This window comes from Phyllobates terribilis, unplaced genomic scaffold (genome assembly GCF_046119375.1).
Source record: "Phyllobates terribilis strain yellow unplaced genomic scaffold, ASM4611937v1 Scaffold_4__5_contigs__length_816908805, whole genome shotgun sequence".
NCBI lineage: Eukaryota > Metazoa > Chordata > Amphibia > Anura > Dendrobatidae > Phyllobates > Phyllobates terribilis.
The window spans coordinates 725,806,922-725,820,331 of NW_027362764.1; the positions used below are offsets into that span (position 1 = coordinate 725,806,922).

Genomic DNA, 13,410 nt, shown 5'->3' on the forward strand with positions numbered 1-13,410 from the left:
TATTATACAATAAAGTAGCCCAGGGTGGGAGTCATTATACCAGGAAGGGGCCCAGGATGTGGGACATTCTACAAGAAAGGGGCCCAGGATGGGAGTCATTATACCAGGATGGGGGACATTATTCTAGGAAGGTGCCCAGGATGGGGGACATTATACAAGGAAGGGGCCCAGGATGTGTGGAACTATACCTGGATGGGGCGCATTATACAAGGAATGGGTCCAGGATGGGGGCATTATACCAGGAAGGGGCACAGGATGGGGGACATTATACAAGAAAGGGGTCAGGATTGGGGTCATTATACCAGGAAGTGGCTTAGGATGGGGGACAATATGTAATAAAGTTGCCCATGATGGAAGTCATTATACTAGGAAGGGGCTCAGTATGGGGAACATTATACAATAAAGTAGCCCAGGGTGCGAGTCATTATACCAGGAAGGGGCCCAGGATGGAGGCATTATACCAGGAAGGGACACAGAATGGAGGACATTATACCAGGAAGGGGCCCAAGATGGGGGAAATTATACCATGATGGGGCACATTATACAAGGAATGGGTCCAGGATAGGGGCATTATACCAGGAAGGGGCCCAGGATGGTGGATATTATTATAAGATGGGGGACATTATTATAAGATGGGAACGTTATTTCAGTAAGGGGCCCAGGACAGAGGATATTATAACAGTAAGGGGCTCAGGATGGGGGACATTATCACTGGAAGGGGCTCAGTATGGGGGACATTACACCAGGAAGGGGCATTATACAAGAAAAGGGCCTACGATGATAGCACTATTACAAATGCATGCATTTAAAAAAAATCCCCTAATCATTACCAACTCCTTTAATTATACAACTAGAGAACTCACAGAGAAGAGATACAGCAGGGCTTTAGATTCATTGCATATGAATTTGTTTTTCATAACCACAGGTTATCCACAGCAGAATGTGAATATTCTTATTATTGATGACTCGTGCAGCCCCAAAGATGTAATTAACAAATTCAGCTCTGCTACAACTGTAGTAATTGAATCTTGATGCCGCAATGCAATTGCGAACATGCTACAGCTGTCAACTAATACTGATATAAGGCAGCCTCAGTTGTCGCACCATCACAGAGGAAGCTTCATGTCACAATATAACAATGCAAGAAAAATTGTGATACTGCGCTGGTAAACAAATATAAAGCTGCCACATTTATTTATATTATATGCATAATGTATTCTACATCTTTGTACGTACAACCTGGAATTTCACTGATTTTTTATCGAGGGTTTGCATCAGTTCATGTAAAGAACATGCCTACATCTGTGAACATTTGGTTTTCTTTTTATTTTGAAGCAAACAACAAATAGGAAAACATTACTAAAAACTTCAGTGTGCATAACTATTCGCCCCCCACCTAAAGTCAGTATTTTGTAGAGCCTCCTTTTGCGGCAATTACAGCTGCAAGTCGCTTTCCACATCTTGCCACCGTGATTTTTACCCATTCCTCAAGGCATCACTGCTCCAGTTACTTCAAGTTAGATGGTTTCTTCTGGTGAACAGCAATCTTCAAGTCTGACCACAGATTCTCAATGGATTAAGGTCTGGGCTTTGACTAGGCCACTCCAAAACATTTGCACTTTTCCCCTTAAACCACTCGAGTGTTGATTTACCAAGTATGTTTGGGGCATTGTCTTGTTGGATCATGAAACTGTCTCAGTCTCAAATCACTGACAGACTGAAACAGGTTTTTAGTTAAATAGTTACAGTGGGGAAAATAAGTATTTGATACACTGCCGATTTTGCAAGTTTTCCCACCTACAAAGAATGGAGAAGTCTGTAATTTTTATGGTATGTACATTTCACCTGTGAGAGACAGAATCTAAAAAAAATTCAAAAAATAACATTGTATGATTTTTACATAATTAAATTGCATTTATTGCATGAAATAAGTATTTGATACAATAGAAACACAGAACTTCATATTTGGTACAAAAACCTTTGTTTGCAATTACAGACGTTTCCTGTAGTTCTTGATCCTGCAGCAGGGATTTTGGCCCACTCCTCCATACAGATCTTCTCCAGATCTTTCAGGTGTTGGGGCTATCACCAGGCAACATTGAGTTTCTGCTCCTTCCAAAGATTTTCTATTGGGTTCAGGTATGGAGACTGCCTAGGCCACTCCAGGACCTTGAAATGCTTCTTATGGAGCCATTCCTTAGTTGCCCTGGCTGAGTGTTTCGGATCATTGTCATACTGGAAGACCCAGCCACGACCCATCTTCAGTGCTCTTACTGAGGGAAGGAGGTTGTTGGCCAAAATCTCGATACATGACCCCATCGATCCTCCCTTCAATACGGTGCAGTCGTCCTGCCCCCTTTAAAGTAAAGCACCCCCAAAGTATGATGTTTCCCCCAGCATGCTTCATGGTTGGAATGGTGTTCTTGGGGTTGTACTCATCCTTCTTCTTGCTCCAAACACGGCGATTGGAGTTGATACCAAAAATTTCTATTTTGGTCTCATCTGACCACATGACCTTCTCCCATGCCTCCTCTGTATCATCCATATGGTCATTGGCGAACTTCAAAAGGGCCTGGACATGCGCTGCAGGATTTTAATCCATGATGGCATAGTGTGTTACTAACGGTAATGTTTGAAACTGGTCCTCCCATGTAGTTCTGGGCTGATTCCTGACTTTTCTCAGAATCATCCTTACACCACGAGGCGAGATCCTGCATGGAGTCCCAGACCCAGGAAGATTAACAGTCATCTTGTGTTTCTTCTACTTTGTAATAATTGTGCTAACAGTTGTTGCCTTCTTACCAAGCTGCTTAGCTATTGTCCTGTAGCTCATCCCAGCCTTGTGCATGTCTACAATTTGGTCCCTGGTGTCCTTAGACAGCTCTTTGCCATGGTGGAGAGATTGGAATGTGATTGAGTGTGTAGACAGGTGTCTTTTATACAGGTAACGAGTTCAAATAGGTTCAATTAATACAGGTTATGAGTGCAGAGTACGAGGGCTTCTTAAAGAAAACCTAACAAGTTTGTGAGAACCAGAATTCTTGCTGGTTGGTAGGTGATCAAATACTTATTTCATGCAATAAAATGCAATTTAATTATTTAAAATTCAGGCAATGTGATTTTCTGTTTTTTATTTTTAGATTCTGTCTCTCACAGTTGAAGTGTACCTATGATAAAAATTACAGGCCTCTCCATTCTTTGTAGGTGGAAAAAATCGGCAGTGTATCAAATACTTATTTTTCCCACTGTACATAGTTACCTGTATATACTCGAGTATAAGCCGACCCAAATATAAGCAGAGGCACCTAATTTTACCACAAAAAACTGGGAAAACTTATTGACTCGAGTATAAAACTAGGGTGGGAAATGCAGGAGCTACTGGTAAATTTCCCGATCCTGATAAGTATTGCCCACTCATCACCAATCCCGGTAAGCATTGCCCACTCATCCCCAATCCTAGTATGCATGGTCCCCTCATCCCCAATCCTGGTATGCATGGCCCCCTCATCCCCAATCCTTGTATGCATGACCCCCTCATCACCAATCCTGGTTAGCATTGCCCCATAATCCTCAATCCTGGTATGCATGGCCCCCTCATCCCCAATCCTAGTATGCATGGCCCCCTCATCCCCATTCCTGGTAAGCATTGCCCTCTCATCCCCAATCCTGGTAAGCATTGCCCCCTCGTCCCCAATACAAGTATGGATGGCCTCCTCATCCCCAATCCTGGTATGCATGGCCCCCTCATCCCCAATCCTTGTATGCATGGCCCCTTCATCTCCAATCCTGGTATGCATGGCCCCATCATCCTCAATCCTGGTATGCATGACCCCCTCATCCCCAATCCTGATATGCATGACCCCCCTATTCTGGTCTGCATGGCCTCCCATCACAGCACACATGAAAAAAAATAAACACTTCTACTCACCTTCCTTACCTCTGCTCCAGCGCTGCGTCCTGTTATGCAAGCAGCTGATCTCAGCATCTGAGCAGTGCATGACGTCACTGTTATGCACCCTCAGATGCTGAGGTGAGCTGCTGGAATATTCACTCCTCTCCACGCCGGGACTATGGACGTGGAGAAGAGTGAATATTAATTTTCTTTAATAGTGCACACTGTCAGCAGCGGCCCCAGCTCCTGCAGCAGCTCAGTGATCCTGTGTGCCCGCTACTAAAGAGAATGAATATTCACTCTTCTCCACGCCCATGGAAATGGGGAGGAGTGAATATTCACACTCTCTAATAGCGGGCACACTGGATAGCTGAGCCGCAGCAGGAAGCCGGCGGCTGAGACTAACAGTGTGTGCTATTAAGGATAATGAATATTCACTCATCTCCATTACCATGGGTGTGGAGAAGAGTGAATATTCATTTTCTTCAGCAGTGGGCACACATGGTAGCTCCAGCAGCCGGCTACTGCCTGTGCACTGCTCCTCCGCTGCAACCCCCCCCACTACCTTCCACAGCTGCAATATACTATAATATAAGTATATACTCGAGTATAAGCCGAGGGGGGCTTTTTCAGCATAAAAAATGTGCTGAAAAAGTCGGCTTATACACGAGTATATACGGTATATAGGTTGAATAAAGGTTCATCAAGTTCAACCTTCCTCCACCCATTGTACATTTTGTCATTAATTTAACTATAACCCACAATGTTATGTGTATCGAGGAAATCATCCAGCCCTTGTATAAAAGCTGTTATAGTGTCGGCCATCACTACCTCTTGTGGTCGCCATTCCACAGTCTGACTGCTCTAACTGTAAAGAATCCTTTCCTATTTAGCTGCTGGAATCGTTTTTTCTCCACCTAATGAGTGCCCCCTCGTCCTTAGTATGGTCTTTAGAAGGAATAAGTCATGTGCCAGTCCTTTGTACTGACCACACATATATTTATACATGTAAATGAGATCCCCTCGGAAGCGTCTTTTTTCTAAGCTAAATAAGCCCAATTTTTCCAACCTCTCATCATATCGCCTTTGAACTGACTCTAACTTCTAACTATCCTTTTTAAAATGTGGAGTCTAAAACTGAATCCCATATTCCAGATGTGGCCTCATCAGTGATTTACAAAGGAGCAACAATATGTTAGGTTGGTGGGATTTTATCTCTCTTTTTATACACCCTAAAATCTTGTTTGCTTTTGCAGCTGCTGCTTGACATTGAGTACTACTGCTCAGCTTATTGGGAACCAGAATACCCAAGTCCTTCTCCTGTTCTGTAGTCCCGATTATTCTCCCAATTAATGTATATGCAGCAATAGGATTACTCCGTCCTAGGTGCATTGCTCTACATTTAACTACATTAAACCTCATTTATTACCACAAAGAATTTTTTTACCAGGATGTATTATAATAACCCAGTAAAACATGAAGTACCAAAATAATTTTAAAATAAATATTTTATTTTAGACACGTTAAAATCCAGAATTAAATCATAAAAAGAGAAAGGTACCAAACATGAGGAGGCAGGAGAAACAATATTAAAATCTTTAGGAAAGCTTGAGTAGTCTTATAATGATTTAATTATGCTGTGGATGAAGCACTCATCATAAAGAAAGAGGTATAGTAGTGTTATATGTAACAGCATGGAGTGTCAAAAAGGAATCAATTTATGCCACACATTGGACCGAATCAACAGGGCAGCAGTGCTATAGCATACTGGTGTTCTCGTGCACAAAGGTGCATAGATCAGCACTATTTATTAATTGCATGACCAGCACCTGCGGCCGAAGTGATCGATCCAGTGCATATAAATATATAGAAATCTCCTGCTGTCACCAACACCTAATACTAAATGAGTACATTCAATACATAGGCATATCTAAACAGTAAAGTGTAAAGTACTTATTCCATACCAATGTAGATACTCCTGCTTCCTGCCCCGACGCGCACGTTTCGCATTAGCTTCTTCGGGAGGCGTGTCACACTAAGGGGTGTGCTCGTTTTTTATGTGGCAACCAGCCAATGAGGGGATAGTGGGCGGAGACGAAACAAATGATGCTAACAGCGTGGAACCAATGGCGCGTGCGAAGACTGAGGCGGCATCCAGGAAAGGAGTCCCGTGACCAGCGGTCACATGCTGGATGACGCTCTCGTCCCCAACAGTAAGTGAAAGCGAGGCGTGATCCGCATTAAAAGACCACGGTACTCAGGACTCGGGGCCGCAACAGTCCGCGCACGCGCACTTACCACATGAAGGGCAGATCATAGATTGGAACGATAAAGAATGAAGTGAATGAAGTAGAAATAAGAACAAATAAAAGAAAAATTAATAAATAAATAAAAGGGGAATGATATGAAGCTGAATAGATGTGTATATAGAAATAAAAGAATATATAAAAATAAAGATAAAAGAATAATAATAAATAAAATAAAAAAAAAAAAAGGAGAAAAGCATAAACTCAAAGCGAATGTGGCTTAAAGACTTATACCGCGAATGAAAGTGCAAATAATCAGCAGATAATAATCTAGCTGATAGATTAATAACACTGATAGCACTGTCACTTTATACCACCATCCGTGTTATTAATCTATCAGCTAGATTATTATCTGCTGATTATTTGCACTTTCATTCGCGGTATAAGTCTTTAAGCCACATTCGCTTTGAGTTTATGCTTTTCTCCTTTTTTTTTATTTATTTATTTTTTTTATTTTATTTATTATTATTCTTTTATCTTTATTTTTATATATTCTTTTATTTCTATATACACATCTATTCAGCTTCATATCATTCCCCTTTTATTTATTTATTAATTTTTCTTTTATTTGTTCTTATTTCTACTTCATTCACTTCATTCTTTATCGTTCCAATCTATGATCTGCCCTTCATGTGGTAAGTGCGCGTGCGCGGACTGTTGCGGCCCCGAGTCCTGAGTACCGTGGTCTTTTAATGCGGATCACGCCTCGCTTTCACTTACTGTTGGGGACGAGAGCGTCATCCAGCATGTGACCGCTGGTCACGGGACTCCTTTCCTGGATGCCGCCTCAGTCTTCGCACGCGCCATTGGTTCCACGCTGTTAGCATCATTTGTTTCGTCTCCGCCCACTATCCCCTCATTGGCTGGTTGCCACATAAAAAATGAGCACACCCCTTAGTGTGACACGCCTCCCGAAGAAGCTAATGCGAAACGTGCGCGTCGGGGCAGGAAGCAGGAGTATCTACATTGGTATGGAATAAGTACTTTACACTTTACTGTTTAGATATGCCTATGTATTGAATGTACTCATTTAGTATTAGGTGTTGGTGACAGCAGGAGATTTCTATATATTTATATGCACTGGATCGATCACTTCGGCCGCAGGTGCTGGTCATGCAATTAATAAATAGTGCTGATCTATGCACCTTTGTGCACGAGAACACCAGTATGCTATAGCACTGCTGCCCTGTTGATTCGGTCCAATGTGTGGCATAAATTGATTCCTTTTTGACACTCCATGCTGTTACATATAACACTACTATACCTCTTTCTTTATGATGAGTGCTTCATCCACAGCATAATTAAATCATTATAAGACTACTCAAGCTTTCCTAAAGATTTTAATATTGTTTCTCCTGCCTCCTCATGTTTGGTACCTTTCTCTTTTTATGATTTAATTCTGGATTTTAACGTGTCTAAAATAAAATATTTATTTTAAAATTATTTTGGTACTTCATGTTTTACTGGGTTATTATAATACATCCTGGTAAAAAAATTCTTTGTGGTAATAATTGAGTGTTCGGAAGTACTATTAATTTATCAATTTGGACACTTCTTGTGAAATTAAACCTTATTTGCCAAGTGTTTGTCCATTCAGTCATCTTATCCAGATCATTCTGCAATATCGTAATGTCAAGTTCAGATTTTAATATCCTACACAGTTTGGTGTCATCAGCAAAGACTGACACTTTACTCTCAATTCCATCCACAAGGTCATTAATAAAGAGGTGAAAAAGAATCAGTCCTAGTTTTGCTTAAGAATATCCCTGTATTTCGCACCATTCATCTTGCCCTCAACTCGGACCATTTTGTCTTTCCCTGCTGCCAAAAAACATACACACAGCATGATGCTGCCACCACCATGTTTCCATGTGGGGATGGTGTTCTTGGGGTGATGAGCTGTGTTGGTTTGGTGCCAGACATAGCATTTACCTTGGTGGCCAAAGAGTTAAATTTTGGTCTCATCTGATCACAGCACCTTCCTCCATTCATTTGTGGAGTCTCCCATATTTCTTTTGGCAAACTCAAAACTAGCCTTACAATTTTTGTGTGTAAGTAAAGGCTTTTTTCTGCCCACTCTTCCATAAAGGCCATCTCTATGGAGTATATGGCTTATTGTGGTCATATCGACATATACTCCAGTCTCTGCTTGGGAACTCTTCAGCTCCTTCAGGGTTACCTTTAGTCTCTGTGCTGCTTCTCTGATTAATGCCCTCCTTGCCCCGGCTGAGAGTTTTGGTGGGCGGCCCTCTCTTGGCAGGTTTGTTGTGGTACCATGTTCTTTCCATTTAATGATAATGGATTTGATGGTGCTCCGGGGGATCATCAGAGATTGAAATATTATTTTATAACACAACCCTGACTTGTGCTTCTCAACAACTTTGTCCCTGACTTGTTTGGAGGTCTTCTTGGTCTTCATGGTGTTGTTTGGTTAATGGTGCCTCTTGATAATGGTGTTGCAGCCTCCGCTGCCTTTCAGAAAAGGTAAAGTGAATATACTGACAGCCCATGTGACACTTAGATTGCACACAGGTGGACATCCTGTCACTAAGCATGTGACTTATGAAGGCCATTGCTTGCACCAGAAATTGTTTGGAACTTCATCTTAAAAGGGATGAATACATATGCACATGCAAATTTTTAGTTATTTGATTAAATAAATTTAATTTATGCCTATATTTTTCTCACTTCACCAACTTAGACTATTTAGTGCTGATGCATCACACACAATTCGGATTACAAAAATATTTAAACACAGGTTGTAATGTAACAAAATAGGTAAAAAGCCAAGAGGGGTGAATACTTTCCCAAGCCACTGTAGTCAGCGGGTTCCTCTCTCTGTCTCCTTTGGAGTATAAGCTCTTATGGTCAGCGGGTTTCTCACTCCTCCCACCCACGTGTATTTTACGAGCAATTTACAAGCTTTCCAGTATTGAAAATTCACATGCATTTTTTTGCCGCAATTCAAATTTTGGGGGCAAATTCAGCAAATTTGGCAAATTCGAGTATCAATAGCATCGCTTATCTCTACTCTCTTTTCAATTAACCTGAGCTGGGCCCCCTTATCACATGGAACCCATAGAATTGTCTTGTCTCTTGGCAAGCCATTATCACTATGGTCCCTTAATGGTGGAAGATAGAAGGGCATGTGACCAGAAATGTCTCTCGGCTTCATCCATTGAAAAACACTGCGCCTGTGCTGGATTACTTATGATACTAATGCAGCTGAAATGAGCAGCGGATAGAACAGAAGGCTTGGCTTAGTGAGGAGGAATGACTTAAAAGTGGCGCCGACCTTGTAAGGACATACATACTGCTATATTTTTCATATTAGAAGCCCCCCCTTTAAAAGCAGAAGAGAACAGAGTTACTGGATGTTGGTACCACATGGGCCATCAGGCCTTTTGACCTCCTTGTTCTCCTGCCCTATTCAAACTATAGAAATAAGCATAAGAAAGTACTACGAGTGAGAGTATTTACCAAAATTTGTTCATGTCAGTCTGAATAATATTCGTCCAAAGCAAAATTGCCATGAAAAGACATTTACTAAGCTCTGAAATCACTCCAGGTCCACAACCTTAATAAACGGAGGGCCGGGAAGGGTTTGAAAAATAAGAACTCACCTGTCCTATGCTCGCCCCTCACCTGTCCTGCTCTACCAGGGACTACGCTCATTGACATGGGTCATGTCCTATGTGACCACGTGAGGCCTAATCAGCAATGAGAAAGTGAAGAATAACGGGAGGAAGCATGTGCGGCACCAGGAAGGGAGCTGCAGCTGCAGGAGAGATAAGGGGGAGTTTGGATAAGCGCCTATAAGCTTTCATTATTTTTTAACCCCTTTTTGGCTCTATAAAGAAGCCAGTAAAATGTTACCGTATTTGTGCCATTTGAATACAAATATATTAAAATGATGGTGAAATCAAATTTATTTAAGAAATTCATTGTGAATCTGATTTGTTACAAATCAATTTTCTCAACTCTCGTGCTAAGTACCAATACAAGATTTATTCATTACAATTTGTCCATTTCCGAAGCTTCTAGATAAGAATAAGAAAAAAAAAGGATGTTTTACCAAAACTTCCAAATTACTACCAACCTCCTACCAGCCATATCTACAATGTCATCCTTAGTCCATACAATCCTCTACCAGTCAATGCTATAATCCATAATCAAGATGGAAACTTAATGTCGACCGGACAGGAAAAAGCAGGATCTGAAAGTCAGAATGCATTTAACCTTCATAAATCAGATCAATGGCAGCTGTTTAAAGCCGCCACTTATAACAACGTCTATAGATATAAAAAAAAGACATTATAGTGACTAATGAACATGAGCAGAACACACTATCCACATAGCCCCCCGAGGGGGGAGAGAAGATTCAGCACTACCTAGATTCATGCAGGAGAAATAGAGATCTCTGGTGGTGGGTATTGTGACCTACAGATAGTGAGGAGCCTGCAAGGAAATTTGATAATCCCGAGGAGAAGCGCTGGTGCTTCGGCAACAGAAATTCAGTAATGCCACAGATAAGGAAACATTTCTAATGAAATATGTATCGAAAATACACAAAGGGTTAATCCTCAGCTCTATAGAAATACATTGTAGTAATAGTAAGAAGAGCATGTAGACAAAAGTAATGTGCAAGTATGTGTAATAATAATAAACCTGGGTTATTAGGAGGGTCTTATTACAGAAGGTCCATGGAAATCGGAAAAGTTGGGAACAAGTGCACAATAAATATATATATATATATATATATATATGTATATATATATATATATATAAATATATACAGTATATAAAATCGTATAGAATATTTTAATAATATTGTATATTATAACATATATATATTATAATATACATTCTTAAAATATTCTACTATAATTATAATATATATTTATATAACTATATATAGAATTATCTGATACAATATCTATAAAATCTAATATAAAATATGTATATACACATATGTGTATATATATATATATATATATGCAATATCACTACAATATATATAATATATGGTATATATACACAGTATACACACAATATCTATGTATATATCATATATTTATGTGTGTATATAAATATATAGACACATGCACATACACACACACAATATCTATCTATGTTATACACTTATGTGTGTGTATACAGTATATATATATATAGTATATATGCCATGTGTATGTTTGTATACACACATATATGTGTAGGGTCATTGTGCAGGAGGCTGGAACTGACTACTGTACTTACAGTTATAAAGCTGATGTGTTGACATAAGAAACAATGCAGCACAATATAACACTGCCTGTGACAATGTAGCAGAGTGACAATGTAGCAGTGTAACAATGTAGCAGAGTGACAATGTAGCAGTGTGACAATGTAGCAGAGTGACAATGTAGCAGTGTGACAATGTAGCAGAGTGACAATGTAGCAGTGTGACAATGTAGCAGAGTGACAATGTAGCAGTGTGACAATGTAGCAGAGTAACAATGTAGCAGTGTGACAATGTAGCAGAGTGACAATGTAGCAGTGTGACAATGTAGCAGAGTAACAATGTAGCAGTGTGACAATGTAGCAGAGTGACAATGTAGCAGAGTGACAATGTAGCAGTGTGACAATGTAGCAGTGACAATGTAGCAGTGTGACAATGTAGCAGTGTGACAATGTAGCAGAGTGACAATGTAGCAGTGTGACAATGTAGCAGTGACAATGTAGCAGTGTGACAATGTAGCAGAGTGACAATGTAGCAGTGTGACAATGTAGCAGTGTGACAATGTAGCAGAGTGACAATGTAGCAGTGTGACAATGTAGCAGTGTCAATGTAGCAGAGTGACAATGTAGCAGTGTCAATGTAGCAGAGTGACAATGTAGCAGAGTGACAATGTAGCAGTGTGACAATGTAGCAGAGTGACAATGTAGCAGTGACAATGTAGCAGTGACAATGTAGCAGTGTGACAATGTAGCAGAGTGACAATGTAGCAGTGACAATGTAGCAGTGTGACAATGTAGCAGTGTGACAATGTAGCAGAGTGACAATGTAGCAGTGTGACAATGTAGCAGTGACAATGTAGCAGTGTGACAATGTAGCAGAGTGACAATGTAGCAGTGTGACAATGTAGCAGTGTGACAATGTAGCAGTGACAATGTAGCAGTGACAATGTAGCAGTGTGACAATGTAGCAGTGTGACAATGTAGCAGTGACAATGTATCAGTGACAATGTATCAGTGACAATGTAGCAGTGTGACAATGTAGCAGTGACAATGTAGCAGTGTGACAATGTAGCAGAGTGACAATGTAGCAGTGACAATGTAGCAGTGTGACAATGTAGCAGTGACAATGTAGCAGTGTGACAATGTAGCAGTGTGACAATGTAGCAGTGCCTTGTGTTACTTACTCCTCGCCCCGCTCCCGGCCGCCCCGGTCCCAGCTGTGCTCGGTCCCGGCTGTCAGCACTTGTAGCCCCGGCGGCTGCTCTCCCTCTTCTCCCTCTTCTCGCTCTTCTCCTCTGGATATTCCAGCAGGGACGATCTGAGCTGGGGAGTGGTTGTGTGCAAAGCCTGCTGGGAGTTGTAGTTTTAGTGAGGATGCTCATGTGCTGTCTGTGCTCACAGATGATTGACTGGGAGGATGTGTGAGTGGATGGACGGCATGGCTGTGCTTGGAGGTAATAAATAGATGCACTGAAGTCAGCTGAATGGGAGTGTGGGAGTTGTAAGATGTATACTGATGTAGCAGAGCCGAATTTGTTATTTAATGTTTTTTTATGGTCACAATGTAATGTAGCGGGTTTACTTACTGGTCTGTGTAATCAGGATAGAAGGATAGATAGAGATCAAAAGCTAGATAAATAGAAAGAAAAGAAATTGATTTTAATAGCTCATTGGGGCCCCACCGGGCTATTAAAATCACAATTTCTACTTTTTTCTAAATGGTGTGCTGCCTTCATTTTTTAAAAATTAGATAATAGATAGGTGGATAATAGATATTAGAGGATAGATAGATAATTAGAAAGAAAGAAAGAAATAGAATTGCCTATAGATAGATGAAAAGATAGATAAATCGATAGAAAGAAAAATAGAGATAAATAGAGATAGATATTGGATATATATAAAGATATGATATAGATAGATAGATAGATAGATAGATAGATAGATAGATAGATATATGGATAGATAGATTAAGAGATAGATATTGGATAGATA

At 40.5% G+C, this 13,410-nt stretch overlaps 1 protein-coding gene across 1 annotated transcript in view; it reads right to left on the reverse strand.

The window, feature by feature from the left end:
- Positions 1-12,886, reverse strand: part of TMEM74 (transmembrane protein 74) — a 99,409-nt gene extending 86,523 nt beyond the window's left edge. Inside the window, exon 1 of the mRNA XM_073676787.1 lies at positions 12,603-12,886. The gene's annotated coding sequence lies outside the window, so the exon portion shown is untranslated. The remainder of the gene's footprint in view (positions 1-12,602) is intronic.
- Between the last annotated feature and the right edge of the window lie 524 nt (positions 12,887-13,410).